This window comes from Octopus bimaculoides, chromosome 1 (assembly GCF_046866305.1).
Source record: "Octopus bimaculoides isolate indiv1 chromosome 1, ASM4686630v1, whole genome shotgun sequence".
In the NCBI taxonomy this organism is placed as follows: domain Eukaryota; kingdom Metazoa; phylum Mollusca; class Cephalopoda; order Octopoda; family Octopodidae; genus Octopus; species Octopus bimaculoides.
Genome location: NC_142928.1, coordinates 2,127,243 through 2,151,792, shown reverse-complemented (window position 1 = coordinate 2,151,792; position 24,550 = coordinate 2,127,243). Strand labels below are relative to the sequence as shown.

The 24,550-nt window shown below is 34.2% G+C and overlaps 1 protein-coding gene and 1 long non-coding RNA gene across 3 annotated transcripts in view; one reads left to right on the top strand and one right to left on the bottom strand.

Moving 5' to 3' along the window:
* Positions 1-24,550, bottom strand: part of LOC106872663 (iroquois-class homeodomain protein IRX-6) — a 213,943-nt gene that overhangs the window by 53,050 nt on the left and 136,343 nt on the right. Inside the window, exon 1 of one of the 2 annotated variants that reach the window (XM_089347522.1) lies at positions 14,201-14,328. The exons of the other annotated variant lie outside the window; for it this stretch is intronic. The gene's annotated coding sequence lies outside the window, so the exon portion shown is untranslated. Of the gene's footprint in view, positions 1-14,200; positions 14,329-24,550 lie in introns of those variants that run through there. 2 annotated transcript variants of the gene reach the window in all.
* LOC149137438 (uncharacterized) overlaps positions 14,540-24,550 on the top strand; it is a 19,453-nt gene continuing 9,442 nt past the window's right edge. Inside the window, exon 1 of the long non-coding RNA XR_016238207.1 lies at positions 14,540-14,824. This is a non-coding gene — a long non-coding RNA (uncharacterized LOC149137438). The remainder of the gene's footprint in view (positions 14,825-24,550) is intronic.

Genomic DNA, 24,550 nt, shown 5'->3' with positions numbered 1-24,550 from the left:
CAGTGAATTATCCTCTGCAGAACTGTTTCCGGAGTTTAGCGCGCCAGAGCTGAAACATTTTGAAAAATAATCCCAATGTAATCGGTAGAGCTGTACGCAAGTCTTATTTTATGAAGACAATTCGTGTATAGTTCTGCAAATTATATTGATTCTAGAACGATTATGCCGAAGAGACCATAGATGTTATTAAGTAAGTAAAATGTTAATGGCGAAACCGGTACATAATTAATTCTTTATTCTGTATATTTCTCATTTTGTTTTGCCCGCTTATGTTCTGGTGTTTGCGAAATTGTTTCTGGAGAACATTATTTTTCTTTGTGGTTGGGTCGTTGATGACCTCTTTCTAGCATATCGGATGTCCACTTAGTGGTCATCCCTTCTTATACGCATGTTATACATATATGTATATATATATACATATATATATATACATATATGTATACATATATATATATATATATATATATATATATATATATATATATACATATATGTATACATATATATATTAAATCTATATATATATTCACGATAATTCAGAGATTTTGATTGGACTGCAAAAACACGTCCCAGCGATCATCTACACTGTTTAGCTACCCACAATGCACTGATTATCGCTTGTGTTTACATCATCGTGTAGCGAGAAAGCGGTCTTTAAAAAAAAAAATTATACGGATTTACGTACTCGTTCCCATCTACATGGAACCAATAAACAGAAAAAATGGGAAGGTGTCCGTTCCTAATAAGAGATGCAGACGAGTCTGTTCTCAACAGGAAACGGTAAAGATGATCAAGAGAATATGTAACACAGCTGTGGGGCTCTAGTTCAGTGACACTGAATCTACCATTCGTTCCATTTGACTCTTTTGACTGGTACTTATTTTATCGACCCCGAAAGAATGAAAAGCAAAGTCAACTTCAGCGGAATTTGAACTCAGAATGTGTTGTAAAGTGGGTTGTTCCCACTGGTGTGATGTGTGACTGCCGTTGTATTGTAGTTGCCGTTTTACGCTAGTAGCCACAATAGTTACTAGTCATCGGATATCGTTGTATCTCTTCGTACCGGTATAGTAATACACTAACTGCCGTCTTACTATCGCTGATATCTCCACAAGATACCGACTAAAACTGGTGACTCTCAACTCTTTGACTCTCGACCCGCTCTGGGTGACGGGCTACTGGTCTATTTATAATGGCTGGTTCCTACCACTTTTTACCGGGAGGGGTATACAATTGCACTATACAACAGAACGTAAATACAGACGAAATGCTGCTAAGTATTTTGTCCGGCATGCTAATGATTCTGCCAGCTCACCGCCTTACAAGAACAACAATAACGATAATAGTGTTTTCAAGTTTAGGCACAAAACCAGCAAGTTCGTGAGAGGGATTAAGTCGATTAACACCGATTAAACATAGATCAATGTTTTAGTGAAGATGGAGGGAATGAAAGGCGAAGACAACCTCCGTGTAATCTGAACTCATAACATAAAGGGACATAACTACAAACTGCAAGACATTTTATCCGGTGTTTAACCACCGCTCTACTACGATAAATATAAATCAACCAAAAAAAAATCATGAACAGTATATATACTTTTTTGTTTAATCTAGATTTTAGTTTAATGCAAACCTACACATTTTTCTTCGGTTTAAGAATCCCCACCGCCGCCTCCGCCACTAAGAACGACGGAGGCAAGGAATCTTTCTTGCAGAGTGGCAGGACATTTGGGAGAAGGTGTCACTCGCTAATCAGTCACTTCAGCTTTCTGTGACGAAGTTAAATGGAAAATTGAATAGAACTGGAAAATATATACGCACTTACATTGACCTTTTGCGCAAAAGAGACTCATGATTCGTGTATGTGTGTGTGTGTGTGTGTGTGTGTGTGTGTGTGTGTGTGTGTGTGTGTGTGTGTGTGTGTGTGTGTGTATCTATATACATGTATATGCAAATACATATACATAAATCTATCTATCTATCTATCTATCTATCTATCTATCTATCTATCTATTTGCGTGCGTGTGTATGTGGGGTGGTGTGGATATATATATATATATATATATATATATATATATATATTACGTATGTATGTATTTGTAGTCAGTGCGTGTTAAGTTAAGATCGCTAAGTATTGAGATTTAGGAGACTAATCCGTCTGAAGGAGATCAGCTGCAAATCTGAGTTATGAGTACCAGATGTCAGCAATAAGAAATTACAACGACTAATCTGACCAGATGATAGTGAGTATATATGAGACGCAATATATACATACGTACATATTATTATTATTATTATTATTATTATTATTATTATTATTATTATTATCATATATGATATGTCATACCAACCAATATGACATCTTAATTAATTATTCCAGTGGCGTCTGGCCTCTGTTTTGTTTTAGTATTTAAGAGTGACAGCCACAAAACCAAATTCAGGAGTGCTCAACATTATCAATATTGTATTGAACGTTTGGGGCTACGAATGAAGAATTACGCTAGTGAGCTACCGTCCTTTGACGACGAGGATTCAGTCGTTCAGTCAAATAAATTACCTACTCCTGAATCAACGTGTAGATAGGCTGAGTATTTCAAGGTAAGTGTTACCTGTAGCGTACCTTTAGTGTAACCCTTATGCAGAATATATGTAATACAGTGTGAGAAAAAGGATGTACTTGGTTTTCTAAAGTGAATTACGAGATGCGGGTTTCGTAAAGTTTTTGTGCACCTTATGCCATTCAAAAAGAATGGGCTCACTTTTGCCCAAAATACCATACAATGGGAGCAAATATGGGACCTCTTGTTTGTAAAGAGACATTCTAAACCACTTTGCCAGACTGCACCTGCAAAGAATTATATGTGTTGCATATATATATATATATATATATATATATATATAACTGAAGGTACCCATTAGCCCCATAAATTACAGACACTCACATATACATAAATATAGGCGCAGGAGCGGCTATGTGGTAAGTAGCTTGCTTACCAACCACATGGTTCTTGGTTCAGTCCCACTGCGTGGCACCTTGGGCAAGTGTCTTCTACTATAGCATCGGACCGATCAAAGCCTTGTGAGGGGATTTGGTAGACAGAAACTGAAAGAAGTCCGTCGTATATATATATATATATATATATATATATATATATATATATGTGTGTGTGTGTGTGTGTGTGTATACATATATATGACCACTGATGCTGGTGTGTTTACGTCCCCGTAACTTAGCGGTTCGGCAAAAGGTACTGATAGAATAAGTACTAGGCTAACAAAGAATAAGTCCTGGGGTCGATTTGTTCGACTTAAGGCGGTGCTCCAGCATGGCCGCAGTCAAATGACCGAAACAAGAATAAAAGAATACACATACATACATTCATATATGTATATATGTATATATATATATATATATATATATATATATATATATATATATATATATATATATATATATATATGTGTGTGTGTGTGCATGATCATACATAGATATACAAATAGACGCATACACGCATATATATATATATATATATATATATATATATATATATATATACTATATTGGTAATTATATTGGTAATTACATGAAGGGCTCGGACGATCCTCTCCACTCGCTAAATAGAGTCGCCAAATGGCGCTAAGAACCACCTTAAATGTCCTAAGCCAGAGGTTGTAAGCGGGCAAATGAAAAATAATAAATCAAACTTTCAGGTTAATTGTGTAACGGAACCAATTTCAAGCTTACAGTCATAAAATACTGCAGTCACCAGCACAAATATTCCAAAGCCTATCAGAACAAGTGCTTATATATATACGTACGAGCACCGAAGTCGCACGGCCATATACGTACACTTGCGCGCATAATCAGTGAAAGTCGAAGTGCTATTTACCAAAATAATGTCGCAGTGAATGCGACTTTGATCCGGAGCAAAAAATATTATTATTTATATTCTTTATAGAATAAAGGATAAAATGGTTTTAATGGTTTCATTTATTATTTTTCATTTTCCCGCTTACATTTAAGGTGGTTTTTACCGCCATTTAGCGTCTATATTCAGCGTGTGGAGAAGCTTGTCCGATTTCCTGATATAATTATGTGTGTAATTATTAAAATAGTATATAAAAATTACCTGTGAGGTATTTATTTCACGCTGACCACTTGATAACATTATTAAAGTGATTCTAACACACACACACACACACACACACACACACACACACACACACACACACACACACACACACACACACACACACACACACACACACACACACACACACAGGTATAGCGTAACTCCAGTTGTCACTCATTAATATTATATATTTATTACTACTACATTATCCAATATATCCGTTGTTTCGAGATAGTCGGACATGATTTGGTTGCTATGTCTAACAGGTCACACACACACATATATATATACATATATAAATGTATATACATGCATACATATATATATATATATATATATATATATATATATATATATATATATTTATATATATATATATATATGATGACTTTTAGTGTGTATGGTCACATATATGTGCATTGACTACAGCGTTAGACCACTTTAGCTTTTTTTTTTCAGTAATGTAGGTGTTTATACCACCCAAATCACATTTAGTGACGATGATAATTCTCCTTTTTGGTGAAACAGTGCAAATTGCTGTTTATATAAATTTTATGTGTATATATATTAGTGAATCGCTAAATCATCCATTAATTTCTATGATGAAAACATATATACACTAATAGAGAAGTGAGTCCGGAAAGAGCCGAAGTTTGTGCCAGTCCATTCTGAAGAGGCAGACGGAAAGTGCTGAAACTGACGTCAGTATAAAGAATTCTCGATCGGCACTTTGCGAATGATTAAGATCCCTGTTAGTGTACATGTTTACATATATGTACGTTGACTACAGCATTAGGGCCTTTTAGCCCTTATTTCTAGCAATGTAGGTATTATCTAACACCCTAGTCACATTTAGTGACAATTATAAGATTGTCATGGGTGAAGAGTCTTTGCTTAAAGAGCTTTTCTAGGAGACCACGTGACTAAACAACCGTAACGTTGGTGATAATGACTAAAATATATTTTAAACGATAAAAATACTTGGTAATATATTCAGTTAATGCATGCCGCCATGTAATAAAAGAAAGTCGACCATTCTAATTCGACCAGACAGGGAGAAGAAACTTATAGGTCCAGATTGAAAAGCAATGTAATGAAATTTTTGGTTGGGATTTCTATTTAAAGGGTGCCGTAGTCATCTAGGCAGCATCTTATTAAGTCACTTCAGTGCCAACCAGTCAACAATATTTTACATTTATTTAGAGATAATCTCACCAACTATGGTGAAATCTGTGACTCGTTGATGAGGTCATATGAGTGCAATATTTCGGAATTATCATATCCAGTTAGCAATTTAATGCGCCTTATACTAAATGCGTGGCCTAGTGGTTAGAGTGCTTGTTGTTTTCATAATCTAGAGATCGTGGGTTCGATTCCTAGAGCAAAACATCTCATTTCACGTTGCTCCAGCCCACTAAACCGCAAATGGGTGATTATGTGATGGAAGAGTTGTCCAATCAGAGCGACTGTTGGCCTCCTCGTCTAGCCAGCAGGGTGGCATCATTCGAAAGCTAGAAACGATGCAAAAGCACTTTGTGACCAGCACAACATCCTACAGTCTCGTCGATGACATGATCACGTGATGTTAAACATCTACATTCAATTACAACTCATCAGTCGCATCATATAGTAATTTCTATTTAGCCATTAAATACTCTTTACATCAAATATGTTAACATTAACAAAAGGTTCTCCCAACTTTTCCAGATTTTATTGCTTAATTGCTATTGTTATTTCTTTTTACACGGCTTTGTGCTGAACCCTATTTGTCCCTTGTGGTGTATGGTCCTTTATGTGTTTTGCGTTCGACTCTTGTTGTCAATAAAGAAAACATTATTATTATTATTAAATATACATTATTATTATTATTATTATTATTATTATTATTATTATTATTATTATTATTATTATTATTGTTGTTGTTGTTGTTGTTGGGCTGGCAGAATCGTTAGCACGCCGGGTGAAATGCTTTAGCGGTATTTCGTCCATCTTTACGTTCTGAGTTCAAATTCCGCTGAGGTCGCCTTTGCCTTTCATCCTTTCGGGGTCGAGTATCCCCCTCTACTACTACTACTACTACAGCAACCGTTACTATTCCTCCTCCTCCTCCTCCAACTACTACTACTACTACAACCGTTAGTACTCCCCCACCTACTGCTGCTGCTGCTGCTTGTTGGTTTTCTTGGTCAGAGAATTGAGAGCGAGAAATATATATGATGAGTGTAATTATTTCGAAACAACATGGCGATGACAGCAAAAGAAGCAAAAAAACATCTTTATGATTAATTTCTCTGTAGTTTATGACTTCCATCATTAAAATTGCATTAGTCTCAACACATTTTGCAGGTGCTGAGAGGCTGAGACATATACACACGTATGTATATGCACGCACACACACACATGTGTGTATATGTGTTATATATATGTATATGTATTCATACACATATACACACATGAATGTATATATAAATACACACACATATATAAGCATACACGCATATACATATATGTATATATATATATATATATATATATATATATATATATATATGCGTGTGTATATATATATATATATATATATATATATATATATATATATATCACGGAGACAGCGATGGATGGATCGCTAGGTAGGTTGGCAAGTGGGTGAGTGCGAAGTGAATGTAAAGTAACAGATGCAGAAAGGTGAGAGGGAATGCAGCGTGGATATACATACATATATATATATATATATATATATATATATATATATATATATATATATATATATATATATATATTTAGAGAGAGAGAGAAGAGAGAGAGAGCAGGAGACAGAAGCAGCGAGCGAAACAAACCAGACGAAAATGTATGTTTATACAGAAATAAAGTGTGGGAGCAAAAGATAGGTAAAGCGGTTTATTTCACAAACTCTCTCTCTCTCTCTCTCTCTCTCTCTCTCTCTCTTTGTATATATATATATATATATATATATATGACAAATCAAAATATATAAAAGATATTGAAAACCATAATGATACTACAAATATTATATTCTATGACAAATTGAGCAAAGAGGAATGTTGAATTTTATCAAATTATATAAATAAATATTTGTTCACTTCTGAAACAGTATTTGACAAATCTATGAATTAAGTAAATTAAATAAATTATATATATATATATATATATATATATATATATATATAGAGAGAGAGAGAGAGAGAGAGAGAGAGAGAGAGATTATAGGTTGAGGAGAGTATTGGATTTAACCAAAGCCAGGAGGATACAGGTAATACCGAGTAAGTGCTGTATACCGATTAGTTTGCCCCAGTCGTTGTATGAACAGGATTGGGTATTATAAGTCGTGTATTAGCGTGTGTATATGTAAATATATAAAAACAAAAAGATAAAGAGAGCAAAGGTAAGGTTGGAGAAGTATTTTATGGATAGAGTCTTACAGCTGTTTCTGGGAAGATCCAGTACTTCCCTTCTGTCTCCGATGAGGGGAAGTACTGGATCTTCCCAGAAACAGCTGTAAGACTCTATCCATAAAATATTTCACCAACCTTACCTTTGCTCTCTTTATCTTTTTGTTTTTATATATTTACATATATATAGATTATATGTATATAAATTATGTATATATAGATTATATATAAATGATATATTTCATATATATATCATATATATAAACTATACATATATATATTTGAAAATCCTGCACGACCAGGTGAAAAGCGCTTTATTTAATATGTGAAATTAATAAAAATCTGTAAATGTACAAACATCCAGATTTCTGAGTACCTTAATTTTTTTCTATATAATTTCTGTACATCACCTCAAAACCTTCAAATATATATATATATATATATATATATATATATATATATATGTATGTATATACACATACACACGCATGTATATATTTATATATATAATAAAGTAAAATTGCAAGGTACCGCAATATTTATATATACATGCGCATACAAACATAAGTTTATAAGGGAATATAAATATATTTGTATAACGTTGAAAGTGTATTTTTTCTGGATGTCTACATACACACCCGTTTGTATGTTCATATCTGTGTGTGTGTGTGGCACCCAGTATAATTCAGGAATCCGTTACAAAAAGACAAACCCCGCCCTCACAGTCAGGCAGCAATTAGAACACCCAAGAACTGCATCTCTTCACAGTAATCTCACTCGACTGACTAAGATGCTGAGGATCAGATACAAGCCGAAGAAGGCCGACAGACATTTACTGTGTTTTTTTTCGAGGGGAGTGGATATCCTCTCAAAAATATGAGTATAAAAGTGCTTTTAATTGTGCCTTGGATACCGTTTATCGAAATCAATGTTATGCAAACCACTTATCTTCTTTTCGGCCCATCGACAAAAGGAAAGCTACTAAGTTGGCCCACCACATATGGTGTTTGAGAATCAACTGCACATCAGATACAGTCATGTAGAGAATAGTAGAGAAATCCATGCAATATGTAAATGGATCTGAGAAATGCAACTTGTGCGTAGCTGAAAGGTCGCACAATGTTTTTAGAATTAAAAATACCACCACCCTACTTAATTCCAGATCCGAGATTTTCAGCAAATGCAAATACATGGACAAATTTCTTTTGACATACAGGACATCCCCCTCTCCGGATTCAGCAGTTGTCTCGCAGGCTTTGGCCCCATAACCGTTGAATCATTCTATATTTAGGTCTTGTACGGTAAATGAGGACGTCACTCTAATTTTCTTTTCTTTTATTTCTTTTTCCGTTTTTACTCCCCCTTCTAACTTTTGAATCTACCATCTCGTTTTTTTCTCGTAATTTCTCATATGCCAGCGTCGAGCTGTTCAAACAGAATACGCCATGAACTCAGGCTCTGAAGATTGCTTGTAGACACGAGGCGTGTTATGAAAAAATCTGCTAAGGAACGTATCTCTAAAACAAGAAACTATTTGCTACTCGTATCGTCTACATTGAATTATAATTGTCTCTCAGTTCCGCTCTACTACGTCATCTTACAAGGCTTTAGTCGGCTCGAGGCTATAGAAGAAAAAACTTGCCCAAGGGTGTCACGCAGTGGGACTGACGCCTTTAGGCAAGTGTCTACAACATCCACACATACACAAATACGCAGACACACACGCACACACACACATATATATGTACATGTGTGAGTGTGCACGCGTGTGATTGTGTATGTATGTGTGTGTATGAGTGTGTGGGTGTGCGCGAGTATGTATGTGTGTACGTGTGTTCGTGGGTATGTGTGTGTATGTGTGAGTGTATTGTGTACGTGTGTGTGTGCGTGAGTGAGTGGGTATGTGCGAGTATGTATGTGTGTTTGTGGATATGTGTGTTTGTGTGTGTGTATGTGCGTTTGTATGTGTGCGTGTGGGTGTGTAATTATTGTACGTTCTGTTATGCTCTTTAATTCCATGTAATTGAATCCTGCCATAAATTTTCAAACTCGTCCCCTTAATTTTTGTATGAAACTCTCCCAGCTCCTCTCATTCTCGATCACCTTGTCTGTCACACCACGTGTTTATAACTCCCCTGTTAAGGGTGCAGTGTATGATATTGTACATCTTCAAGCCCTCGTGACAAATGAAGAAAATATTATGATTGTTGTTGTTGATGTTGTATTCAAATCCTGCCGGGATCAACTTTACCTTTAATCCTTTTAGTGTCGATAAAATAAAGTACCAGCCAAGTACCTGAGTCGACTTAACCGCTCCCCTCAAATTTGTTGATCTTGGGACTGAATGAGGAATCACTGTTGTTGTTGTTGTTGTTGTTGTTGTTGTTGTTGTTGTTGTTGTTGTTGTTGTTGTTGTTGTTGTTGTTGTTGTTGTTGTTGTTGTTGTTGTTGTTGTTGTTGTTGTTGTTGTTGTTGTTGTTATTATTATTATTATTATTATTATTATTATTATTATTAAGGTCTTCAGGCTGGCAGAATCGTTAGAACGCCGGGCAAAATACTTAGCAACATTTCAGTTCAAATTCAACCGAAGTCGACTTTGCTTTTCATTCTTTCGGGGTCGATAAAATGAGTACCAGCCGATGTAATCGACTAGTCCCCTCCCACGAAATTTCAGGCCTTGTGCCTACAGTAGAAAGGATTATTATTATTATTATTATTATTTTATGTTTGACTTTTGCTTTGCAGTTGTACAAGTTGGATCCAAGTCTCACCCAGAGACCTCAAGAGACAACAAGTTAGAAGTTCATGTTGGTGTTATGCCTTGGGTGCCATATATTTGGTTTCGTACATAGGGTTGTTCTAGAGAATGTTTAAGAAACCATAAGAAAATTATGTGTTTGTTTTAAAATTTGAGATCACATAGACAGTATTTTACGTAGGATATGGACAGTTCCCATGAGCATTATCTTTTGAATTTCTGCCATTTTGGGGTTTCCTGGTATCTGAGCTAGGTAGCAATCAGCCCCTTTTGCTATCATTCCTAGGGCACCTATGACAATAGGTATTGTTTTAGTCTTCAGGTTCCACATTTTGCTAATTTCTATTTCAAGATCTTTATATTTGCTCAGTTTTTGGTAGGTCTTGACAGATACATTTATATCGATTGGGACAGTCATATCAATGAGGAGGCATGATTTTTGTCTGAAGTCTTTCAATATAATGCCTGGCCTATTTGCATCTATCTTTCTGTCAGTTTGAATGGTGAAGTTCCACAGTAGTGCGATGTGATCATTTTCAAGTACTGGGGGTGGTTTGTGTTCCCACCAGTTTTTATTATGGGGCAAGTCCAGGTTTTTGCAAATTACCCAGTGAATATATTGTGCAGCTCTATCATGCCTGTTGAGATACTCTGTAGGCGCAAGAAGACTGCACTTGGAAACAACAAGATCAATGGTTTCATTTTGTTGTTGACATACATGACATGTTGGGAAGCTGCCGTTCTTTAATATGTTGGTCTGGTAGTTCCTTGTCGGTAGGCATTGATATTCTTCTTCTTCTTCTTCTTCTTCTTCTTCTTCTTATTATTATTATTATGTCTTTTTTTCTTCTTTCTTCAGATTTTCTTCCATTTCTCACCCAGTGTCTTCCGTTATGATTATGATTATGATTATTATTATTATTATTATTATTATTATTGTTACTGTTGTTGTTGTTGTTGTTATTATCATCATCATCATCATCATTAAAGTTGGCTAGGTGTCAGAATCGTTAGCCCCCCCCCCCCGGATATATCGATTAGCAGCATTTCGTTCGTCTTCACGTTGCGAGTTCAAATTCCGCCGAGATCGATCTTGTTTTTCATCCGATGTGGTCAATGAAATCAGTCTAGCTTTAGAGCAGATGTAATCGAATAGGCGAGTGTGCCTATAGTAGAAAAGATTATTATTATTATTATTATCATTATTATTATTATTATTATTATTATTTATACAATATCAATTTGCATAGGTAACCTGAATACGTCCATAAAATGAAGTTTCCCATCGCTTAATTGTATATCACGTATATTGTTGATGCAGAATGCAGATCTCACCTATTGATTCCATTTAAATACTATATTTTATCGATCTACATGCCAGTTTCCATGTAGCACTACATGTAGCAACTACATGAACAGCAAGGAAAAAAAAACATCAGTTGTAGTCTCAATTAAACAGACGACAAAATATTGCAACAACCTTTAGTTCCACGTTGTGTTTACATACAGGAAACGTTGTTCTATTATGTATATACCATAACATAAACACAACCGAAAAACATACATTATATATATATTAGACGCATATGCATACATATATATATATATATATATATACATACATACACCCATATACGCGCGCGTGTGCGTATATATTTATACATTCACATATACGTTTATATTAAAATATTATATTAGTGCAGTGTATTTTTTATTTTTATTAATGTATATGCCTGTGAATATGTGTATGATTGTATGTATGCATGTATATATATATATATATATATATATATATATATATATATATATATATATATATATATATATATATATATATATATATGAGTAACAGTAGAGGTACAGGTGTCAATCTATTAGGCCGTATATATATATATATATATATATATATATATATATATATATATATATATATATATATATAATGGAAAAATTGTACAAAATGTATAAATGGATGATGAGTATTGCACCGGCGCACAAATATATAAAACTATACATATACATTAATAAAATAAAAATAAAAATACACTAATATAACATATACACACATACATGGATATGTGTGTGTGTGCGTGAGTGTGTTTGTGTGTATTAATAGTACATTACTCTCATTAATCGTAGATTGTTTGCCCGCCGGTTCACCAAGCACTTACACCAATGAGCGAATGCAATGCACAACACTATACAAACACATCCACAAAACTAGAAGGAGGAAAACATTTGTAGACAATGCATTCATAGTGTACGGAATTTCTCACACAAACGGCAATTGATTATGGAGCAATACTAATCTAACACAATACAATACTAAAATATATACATGCATAAAATTCACAAATCACAAAGACATGCATATACATCCTGATGGTGACATGTAAATCTAATTCAAACATTGGTAGTAATGTCTACAGAAACCACATTGGCCCCGCCTACTATAAAAAGAAAGTAACATACGCTAATAACACAGCATCCTGAAGATGGGCTGTGACGGTCTAGAAATGTTGCTGATAATTAATTTAGGAAATGCTCTAGATATAACCACAGCAAACTCATAGGGAAAATAATATTAAGGCAAAGATGTAAGTAGATCACAGTTGAGCATTTAGTACATAAAAATGTGAGTGTATGTGTGTGTGTGTGTGTGTGTGTGTGTGTGTGTGTGTGTGTGTGTGTGTGTGTGTGTAATCCTATTATTCAAGTGTATCCATGTGTGGGTCGGATGAGAAAAGACCAATAACTCCTAAAATATGCATATACACCCATGTTTTCTATACTTTTCTATCGCATATATATATATATATATATATATATATATATACGTAGGTACTGTAAGTTTAGAGGTAATACTTGATAAGTGTAAGCACCTGTATATGTCAGATAGTGGCAGAGGTGAGAGAATATATCAGAATATATTTATGTTTGATATATATATATATATATATATATATATATATATATATATATATATATATATATATATATATATATATATGTCGCATAAATTTATATATATATATAGATATATGCATACATATATATATATATATAGATATATGCATACATATATATATACACATACATATACACACACACACACACACACATACACACACACACACACACACACACACACACACATATATATATATATATATATACAGATATATATATATATATGCATATATACATACATATATAAACAGATATATACATACATATATACATACATATATATATATATACATATATATACATATATATACATGCATATACACATATATATGCATATATATATACATATATATGTGTGTGTATCTCTCTCTCTCTCTCTCTCTCTCTCTCTCTCTCTCTCTCTCTCTCTCTCTCTCTCTCTCTCTGTATATATATATATATATATATATATATATATATATATATATATATATATATATATATATATATATAGGTCATGAGCGATAGTGGTGTCAATTAGACCCAGAGGTTTTAAGTAATGCTGAGTAAGTGCTATGGACAGACCATAGTTAAGCTCCAGGCTCACTGATTATGCAAATAAGGGGTCCAACGTAGGTCATATATCAGTGTGTGAATATAAGGATTTACTTTTCGTAATGAGATAAAAAAAAAAATTGTGTATAATATTGAACGTTCTATACTATACACAGCCTTGGTTTTTTTTTTATCTCATTACGAAAAGTAAATCCCTATACACACACACACACACACACACACACACACACACACACACACACACACACACACACATATATATATATAATATATATATATATAGAGAGAGAGAGAGATATGTAAACAGAGTTAGCGGTTATAGTAACCGACTAAGGGATAAACTATCCGTATATGCTAAAAGTATCCGTTACCTGTATTATCCCCGGGCATTGGTGTGCAGGCACACTATACACGTAGAGTGCAGATAACAACAGGATAAACAAGAGTTTATCAGGAACCAATGTAAATAATCAGAAAATGGAGAAAATCACAGATTAACCAACACATCGGTTGGATTATATTTATAGCTTATTTTTTTGATACACAGCATGACATAACAAAATAAGTGACGTCACCTATTTTTTTATGGCATGCTGTGTATTAAAAAAATAAGCTATAAATGTGGTCCAATCGATGTGTTGGTTAATCTGTGATTTTCTCCATTTTCTAAGTATTATATATATATATATATATATATATATATATATATATATATATATATATATATGGGAGAATTTACGAAAAACAACAACAGACGAGGACAGGTGGTATAAACAACAAAAGGATGTATTAGTTTAACGCTCGGGAATACAGAAAGTCTTTAACGTTTCGAGCTACGCTCTTCAACAGAAAGAATACGGAAAAAACAAGGAGAAAAACACGGAGAAAAAAAATTGAATGGTTTGGTCAGCGATCTATCATGGCGTAGTGGATAAAATCCAGGCTACATATGTTTCATTAATATAGGAACCTCGGAAGTTTTAATTATCCAAAAGGTGGGTAGACTGCAAGTTACTTTGGATGTTTGTTCGCTCATACAGCAACGGCAGTTATAGAATAACCTTTTTTTAGCTTATCGTACGGGAAAAACCTTTTGCGCCCATAAACCACTATTGCCCCTGAAAGTTGTCTTTTTATATCTTATACAGACTACTTGAAACTCACTAACTTCCAACACCTTGATCCTAGGATCTTGCCTTTACATATCAATATATATATACATATGTATATACAGTATTTCTGTGTGTATACTTTGATGTAAAACTGCTGCTGATATATCTCGGCCTGCAAGTAGATACCATCATCCAGTCTCCTTCCAGTTAGATGGTATGGTTACCACTGTACTGGTGTGTGTGAACGCGTGTATACACACCTCACAGACGCAAACATACACATTCACATACACAAACAGACACACACACACACACATATCAAGAAGATGGGAGGTATTGCGCAGGTGCAGAACCTTAACTTTGCCTCAGCACTGTGTATTTTCGAGCATCTCTCGTTCTTCTTATGCATATACATATACATTATATATATATATATATATATATATATATATATATATATATATATATATATATATATATATATATATATATATATATCCATGCCTTTATCGAAAAAGACCCCCCCCCGATCTCACGCCAAACTCTCTCCTTCTTCATAACAGTAGCTGTACATCAAGTTCATTCCTATCTCAATTTTGAACTGCCTCAGGCTGTATCTCTGTCGAGTTTACCTAACATATGTCATAGAGATTACCTTCAATTTCATACACAGTAAACACACGGTACAACTGATAGGGATTGCCCTGGGATAATTACCAGATGAAGCACTCTCTCAACCTACACGATATATATATATATATATATATATATATATATATATATATATATATATATATATATATATATATATATATATATATACACACACACATATGTGATGTGGATATAGACATAAATAGATAGATGGATATATATATATATATATATATATATATATAGATTGATAGATACATACATACATATGTATATATATATATATATATATATATATATATATATATATATATATATATATATATATATATATATATATATATATATAATTATATGTAAAAAATTTAGATTCAAGGTGAATATGGTACTTAAGTTTAGGCACCAGAATTTAGTATGATATTATCCATACAATTTCAAAATAAGGGGATTAAAATCAAAATAAGCAACAAGGATATCCTTGTTGCTTATTTTGATTATAATTATATGTATGTATATCGGTATATATATATATAGGTATAAATTTATATATGTACATATTTACATATACGGTTATAGACGTATATATATATATATATGAATATATGCATACATACCTATATATGTATACATATGTATGTAAATATATGTATGTATATATATTTTCATATATATGTACATATATGTATATAAATATGTATGAGTATACGTATATATATATATATATATATATATATATATATATATATATATATACGTGTGTGTACGTATGCATATACACATATATACATACACATATATATGTATATATATACACGTGTGTATGTATGTATATACATATATATATGCATATATATACATATACATATATATACACATTATATATACATACATATTTGGTTTCTTCTTTCCTTTACCCCTCCTCTTTCTAGAGGCTACCTTGGACGTTATATCCTCAAACGTTTTTCTAAAACAAACTTAATAGCGTTCAGTTACTCACTATACATTTCCATCATTTCCTATTAAAATGTCTTATTGACGAGTTTTATTTCTTCATTTCCCTGAAGAGAAGATTACATTGTTTTACACCATTTTATTCCTTTGGAATAATACCAGTGATATCTTCGAAACATGTGTCGGAAGTAAAATAATTTGAATAACATGCGTTTACCTTCATTTATTTAAAAAAATTTTAATTTATTTATTATACAAAATATTTCACGTAAACCCAGAGTTTCTACCTTAAAAATAAGAAGTTATACCCTTTTTTACTTGTGTGATTTCTTGCTTCCCTGGTAACTATTTATGTATTTTTTCCGCGTGTTAATTGTTAACAAGGGAAACACACACACACACACACACACACACACACACACACACACACACACACACACACACACACACACACACACACATATATATATATATATATATACATATTATATATATACACATACATATGTATATGTATCTCTCTCTCTCTCTCTCTCTCTCTCTCTCTATATATATATATATATATATATATATATATATATATATATATATATATTCTACACACACGCATATAGAATAGATATATGATGAATATACTTGGAAAAGATCACGGTAATTAAACCACCGCGTGCCATTTGGAACTTCAAAGCTTTGTTGTTGAATTCCGATGCACATAGCATCTACGTAGCCAGCTCTCTCTCATAAAAATGTCAGATTGCTTGGCGTAAGAGACTGATGTCTCTTATTTGCAATTATTTCTATCTCCCAATCGTGCTTACATTGCATGTCTTGCATTGATGTGCAAAACACCACTGGTTTATATGTGCATAAATACAGACTCAGGTATGTATTAGGTAAGTAGCTATGTATGTATGCATATTTATTTATTTATTTATTTATGGGTTTCAGCCAAATGGCTGCGGTCATGCGGTCATGTGTAATATATATATATATATATATATATATATATATATATACATACATACATACATATATATATATATATATATATATATATATATATATATATATATATATATATATATATATATATACACACACATACATATATATATATATATATATATATATATATATATATATATATTATATATATATATATATATATTAAAAAAAGCAAATATAGTTATATTAAATAGTTTTTTTAAACGGTGAAACTCGTAGTAGATAAAGCTATAAATAACTGTGCATAGAATAGTGGATGAAAGGATTTTTTTGTAAACCCCTCTGGTATATATAATGTGGCAGTCCGTCGGTTACGACGTTGAGGGTTACAGCTGATCTGATCAACAGAACAGCCTGTTCGTGAAATTAACGTGCAAGTAGTTGAGCACTCCATAGACACGTGTACTCTTAACGTAGTTCTCGGGCAGATTCAGCGTGACAAGGCTGGTCCCTTTGAAATACAGGTACAGCAGAAACAGGATGAAAGAGTGAGAGAAAGTTGTGGTGAAAGAGTACAGCAGGGTTCACCACCACCATCCGCTGCCGGGCCCTCGTGGAGCTATAAGTGTTTTTAGTTCAATAAACACTCACAACGCCCGGTCTGGGAATCGAAATCGCGATTCTACGACCGCGCGTCCGTTTCCCTAACCACCAGGCCATTGCGCATCCATGGTATATAATTATATTAATAATAATAATAATAATAATAATAATAATACAAAAGGCGCCATGACAATGTGGCAAGAATAATCACGGCCTACAAAGAGCAAAGAAGTAGAATGAGCAAAGCCCAGAAGGGGTCACCGAGAATGAGAATTGCAAAATCCTCAGTGAGATCACCCGACCAGACATGGGAAACCGGACATTGTCGTGGTGAATAAAAAAGAAAGAACATGCATGATAATCGACATCACATGCCCCGGTGACAACAGGATGAAAGAGAAGGAAGAAGAAGAAAAAATAAACAACAACGACGAATTGAACATGGGAAATACGAAGATTTTGCTAAATGAAGAGAGTAGATGGGGTACCAATAGTAAGAGGTGCACTTGGAAGTATCAGTTTTCAACTACCAACATGGCTGAAAAAGATTGGTACAAATGTGAAGGTAGAACACCTCCAAAAATCAACATTGCTTGGAAGTGAAAGGATTCTTTGCAGGGTTCTTGAAGCATGACCAGTAAATGAGTGTCACCTCAGTCTCCGCATGGTGCTCGAAAAATAAGAGGTGTTACCTTAGTTCCCTGGTAGTGAACAGCTGACACCGTAGTAAATCTCCAGCGTTAGAAGCTGTGCAAAGGCAATAATAATAATAATAATAATAATAATAATAATAATAATAATGATGATGATGGTTTCAAATCTTTGCCAGAAGGTCAGCAATTTTGGAGTAAAGGATGAGTCGATTATATCAACCTCAGAGTTCAACTGATACTTATTTTATCGACCCCGAAAGGATGAAAGGTGAAGTCGACCTCTGTGTCAATTGAACAGAGAACGTAAAGACGGAGGAAATGCCGCTAAACATTTTGACCGTTGCAGTGGCTCTCATGGCTTCTCATCTTATCTGATTGGAAGTGTTATCATGTACATTGTTTTGTCTTGGTATAAAAGATGGGCTACAGCAAATATTCTGCTCAATACCACAGATTTGCTTGTCAGTTGTTTGACCTTAACCAGTTGAGCATGTCCCTTGGTGGCTGACGATATGTGCATCTCTGATCACGATCAGAAGTAGTGGGGGAGCATCATAGCCATGTGTTGAAAGGAATTCTTTGGGGGTTTGGATGATTCACCTCTAGAAACATGGGTGTTTTGCTCATCATCCTTAAACAACCCTTATTCAAGGACCTTTTGAGCGGGATGGGCTACTCAGCCTGAAGAAATTACTAACTGGGCCCCACCTGCAAGGTCATGCGCTGTTTATCTTGATATGGGATCGCTGTGTCGCGCACATATGGTTGGGATGCATGTGCCTGGTGTACCCTTATCAGACGAGTAGTCATGATGGGTATAATGGGCTTCGTATATTTTTACCCCGGTGTCACTCTCACTCAATAATAATAATAATCCTTTCTACTGAAGGCACACGGTCTCATATTTGTGGGGAGGGGACGAATCGATTACATCGACTCCGGTGTTTCACTGGCACTTAATTTATCGACCCCGAAAGAATGAAAGGCAAAGTCAACCTCGGTCGAATTTGAACTCAGAACGTAAAATCGGACGAAATGCCGCTAAGCATTTTTATCTTAGTGGCAACGACTCTGCAAGCTGGGCGCTTTAACAACAACAATAAAATTATTATCATGATTATAATAAAAGACGTGAAACAGAATCAATGTGCTTTTATTAGCATAGTGACCCTCCCACAATACAACAAAATATTTTAATATGAAGAATCTTCCAAGATATTTCACATGAAGAATCTTCCAAACCAAATGCGAAAAAAATAAAGAAAGAAAAAAACAGAATATCAGTGAGGCTGGTGTTTCAAAATAAAGAACCTTCGTCATTGATATGGAATTTTTTTTTTTAACATTGAAATATGGCGGTCATGATCAGGGGATGACGCTTAGAGACTAAGACAGAGACAATCGCAATTTTATTAACAGGCGCAGGAGTGGCTGTGTGGTAAGTAGCTTGCTTACCAACCACATGGTTCCGGGTTCAGTCCCACTGTGTGGCACCTTGGGCAAGTGTCTTCTACTATAGCCTCGGGCCGACCAAAGCCTTGTCAGTGGAGTTGGTAGAGGGAAACTGAAAAGAAGCCCGTCGTATATATGTATATATATATATGTGTGTGTGTGTGTGTGTGTATGTGTTTGTGTATCTGTGTCTGTCCCGCCCCCCAACATCGCTTGACAACCGATGGTGGTGTGTTTACGTCCCTGTAACTTAGCGGTTCGGCAAAAGACAGCGATATAATAAGTATCAGGCTTACAAAGAATATGTCCTGGGGTCGATTTGCTCGACTAAAGGCGGTGATCCAGCATGGCCGCAGTCAAATGACTCAAACAAGTACAAGAGTAAAAGCGATAAGGCTTCTACGCATAAAAGCCGATGTTTTTACAACAATTGGAAGGGAAGAGTTATCTCGGTTCCCTCTTTAAGTGTCATCTTTTTGTATTTACTTCTTTCAGTCATGTGATGGCGGCCATGCTGGGGCACCGCCTTGAAGATTTCTTAGTTGAATGAATCGGTCCCGTTATTTACTTTTTTTAAAGCCTGATACTTATTCTATCGGTCTCTTTTTCCCCAACCACTAAGTTACGGGGACGTAATGACACCGGTTGTCAAGTGGCAGTGGAGGGAGGGGGCGACAAACACAGACACATAGATACCAACACATTCGCATACACACAAACATACACGCATAAATTTTATTTTAGAATTTATGAAAGCAACTGTCTTCGAAGACTCATATTGTCGTTGAATGCTCGAAGTGATGAGTAGATAGACAACCCCGACAACTGATGAAGAGTCCTTTCTTTGTGTTTACTTGTCCTGTTTTCCATTTTTTTCTCGTTATTTACATATTTCATGCTATTTGCACCGTTGGTGATGTCCTGTACCCATATACGCATGTGTGTGTGTATGTTTGTGTGTGTGTGTGTGTATATATATATATATATATATATATATATATATATATATATATATATATATATATATATATATATATATATATATATATATATATAAGTTGATGAATACCACCTGTTAATCCCCTTCATTTTCTTATTGCTATATAAATTAATGGTAAAATAACTTTTTAGCCGCACCCATTTATTGCACTTGGTAATGTAATTGCCATGCAATGAAAAAACACTAGTGTATTAATAACTGGGTATACTTCCAGCAGTATCTTGGATAGATATTATTCCTTAGTTGGTTGGATTCACAACCCATAACTTTCTTGGATATATATATATATATATATATATATATATATATATATATATATACGACGAGTTTCTTCCAGTTTCCGTCTACCAAATCCACACTCACAAGGCTTAGGCTTATAATAGAATATAATTGCCCAAGGTGCTACGCAGTAGGACTGAATCCAGAACAGCATGGCTTGGAAATAAGCTTCTTTACCACACAGGCACGCCTGCGCCTAAAACTAAACGAAACACTAAGGTCTCACAGAAATTACTCAGTAAAAATGACATAATCACACTAAGATGCTGCTTTTCTTAAATGCTCACGAAAAACCATCCGAGCAGACGACCATCCATCTATCGTTCTATTTATTTCATCTTTTATCTTTAATTTGTCTCATTTATTTGACTGTGGTCATACTGGAGCACCACTTTAAAGGATAAGATGATCTACCCGGTATCCACGGTTACTGCGGACTGCACTGTAATCAGCCCAGGAATACAGACTGTGATCTTAAGAGACGTGATTTCTGGAAACGGGCGTAGAGATGCATTAGATGTTTATGAATTCCATCCAAGGATTATTGTTGTTATTATTATATGCATATATGTGTGTGTGTGTGTGTGTGTGTGTGTGTATGTGTGTGTATATACATGCATGAATACATATATATATGACGAGTTTCCACACAGTTTCTGTCTACCGAATTCACTTACGAAGCATCGGTCATTTCGGGGTGATAGTAGAAGGCACTCACTCAATGTGACATGCAGAGGGACTGACCTTGAAACCGCGTGGTTTCCACGCGTTCTTCTTAAGCACACTACCACGCCTGCGCCTGTATTTTCTATTTATCAGAGAAGCCAAAGGATATTTATAGTTAAGATCCATAAATCATCTTTTTCTCTTAAATAAAAACAAACTGCCAACAATAAGTTGAACTTGACATTTTTAGCCTGAAATTAATAGCTGTTGAAACTAAAAACATTCAAAATGAAAAATATTCTTCTCGAAATCCATTTAGGAAAAACAAAAAAAAACAAACAAAACATTTTTCAACCATTTATCATGTACATTGTGTGTGTGTGTGTGTGTGTGTGTGCGTATGTGCGTGTGTGTGTGTTTTATACATTATTGATATCTTATAAGGGTGGTGAGCTGGTAGAATCGTTAAAGAGTCGGTAAAATAACTTTGTGGTATTTGTTCAGAATATTTATTGTCTGTATTCAAATCCCGCCGTCGTCGAATTTCACCCTTTTGGGGTTCGATAATTATAAATTCCCTGTATAAATACTAGGACCTATACTGTAAAATCGCGGGCTTTAAGGCCAAATCAGAAACCGTCATATATACACTCACTCACATATTTATACATATTGTTGTTGTTATTATTATTATTATTATTATTATTATTATTATTATTATTATTATTATTATTATTATTTGGGTTTGGTTCCGGCTCGGTCTTATTCCTGGTAGGATTTATGTGGGTAGCGGGTTACTACCTGTAACCTTACGTATTCACAAGTTATCAGCAGTCTTTCAAGTGCTTAGAACCTTCCTGATAATCCTTGCCGTCTCTAAAAGACAAACTTTCTGTAGGAATTCAACCGGACATTCTATTCCAATCTCCTCCTACCATTTGTCTATATCTTTTCTTACTGTTCCCAATGCACCAATTATTATAGACACGACCTTTACTGTTCTTATTCTCGAAATTCTTCCTATTTCAAATTTTAAAGGATTGTATATTTTGCTTTTCATCCTCTTTCTTTACGATATTATTATCATTATTATTATTGATTGAGAGAGCAGTGCGTGCCATCAAAGTGACATTGGGGTAACGAAGCCCAGTATACCCATCATGGCTAACCTTCTGATAAGGGTAAATCGGGAACATGCAGTACGACCACATTTGCGCGCCATGGAGATCTTATATCAATAGGAACAGCGCATAACCTCGCAGGTGGGGCCCAGTTAGAATTTTCTTCAGGTCGAGTAGCTCACCCCGCTCAAAAAAGGTCCTTGAATAAGGGATGCTTAAGGATGTTGAACGAAACACCCATGTTTCCAAAGGTGAATTATTCAAACCCCAAAGAATTCCTCTCAACACATGGCTATGATGATCCCCCACCACTTCTGCTCATGATCAGAGATGCACCAAGGGACATGCTCAACTGATTATGGTCAAGCAACTGACAAGCAAATCAAATCTGTGGTATGGAGCAGAATATTTGCCGTAGCCCATCTTTTATTATTGTTGTTATTATTATTATTATTATTATTATTATTATTGTTCAGTAGTTTTATTTTTATAACGTGCTTTCACTTCACTACCGAGCGCAGCTCTGTGCGCCTTGGGTATGTGCTGTGGTTTGCTGTGATGCTCTTATGGTTACTGTATTGAAAGTGTTTTGCGTAGGATGTGTGCAGTACCCAGTAGTGCAATTTTCTATATGTTATATAAACTTGTAAGTCCTGGCTTTTTTGTTATGTATTTGTCTGAATGCTTTTTTAATCATACCTAATGCACCTATTATAATAAGAATTATTTGTTTTTAGCCTCCACATTCGAGTCACCTCTACTTCCAGATCTTTGTATTTTAAATGTTTCTCCATTTCTTTTAGAGAAACGTTCGTATCTGTTGGTATTGATACATCGATTATAATTATAGTTATAATAATAATAATAATAATAATTATTATTATTATTATACACAGACAAAATGTGAGAAATAGATTATTTCAATCTACTTGCAACTTTTTCCAACTATTTAACATATATATACTTATACATACACACATACATACTTACATACATATGTGTGTGTGTGTGTGTGTGTGTGTGTGTATGTGAGGGCTTTGGAAAATTTTTAGTTCGTGTTGCGCTCTATACTCGACTAACTCTTTATTCTAAAGCATATACATATGTACATATATATATATATAAAACTTGGATAAAACTTAGATATATTTCGACCAAAGATTGGTCCATATATATATATATATATATATATATATATATATATATATATATATATATATATATGCATATATTTAGCTGGAGTTATATATATTATCATTTCTAACAGAGATCTGACTCATTCAGG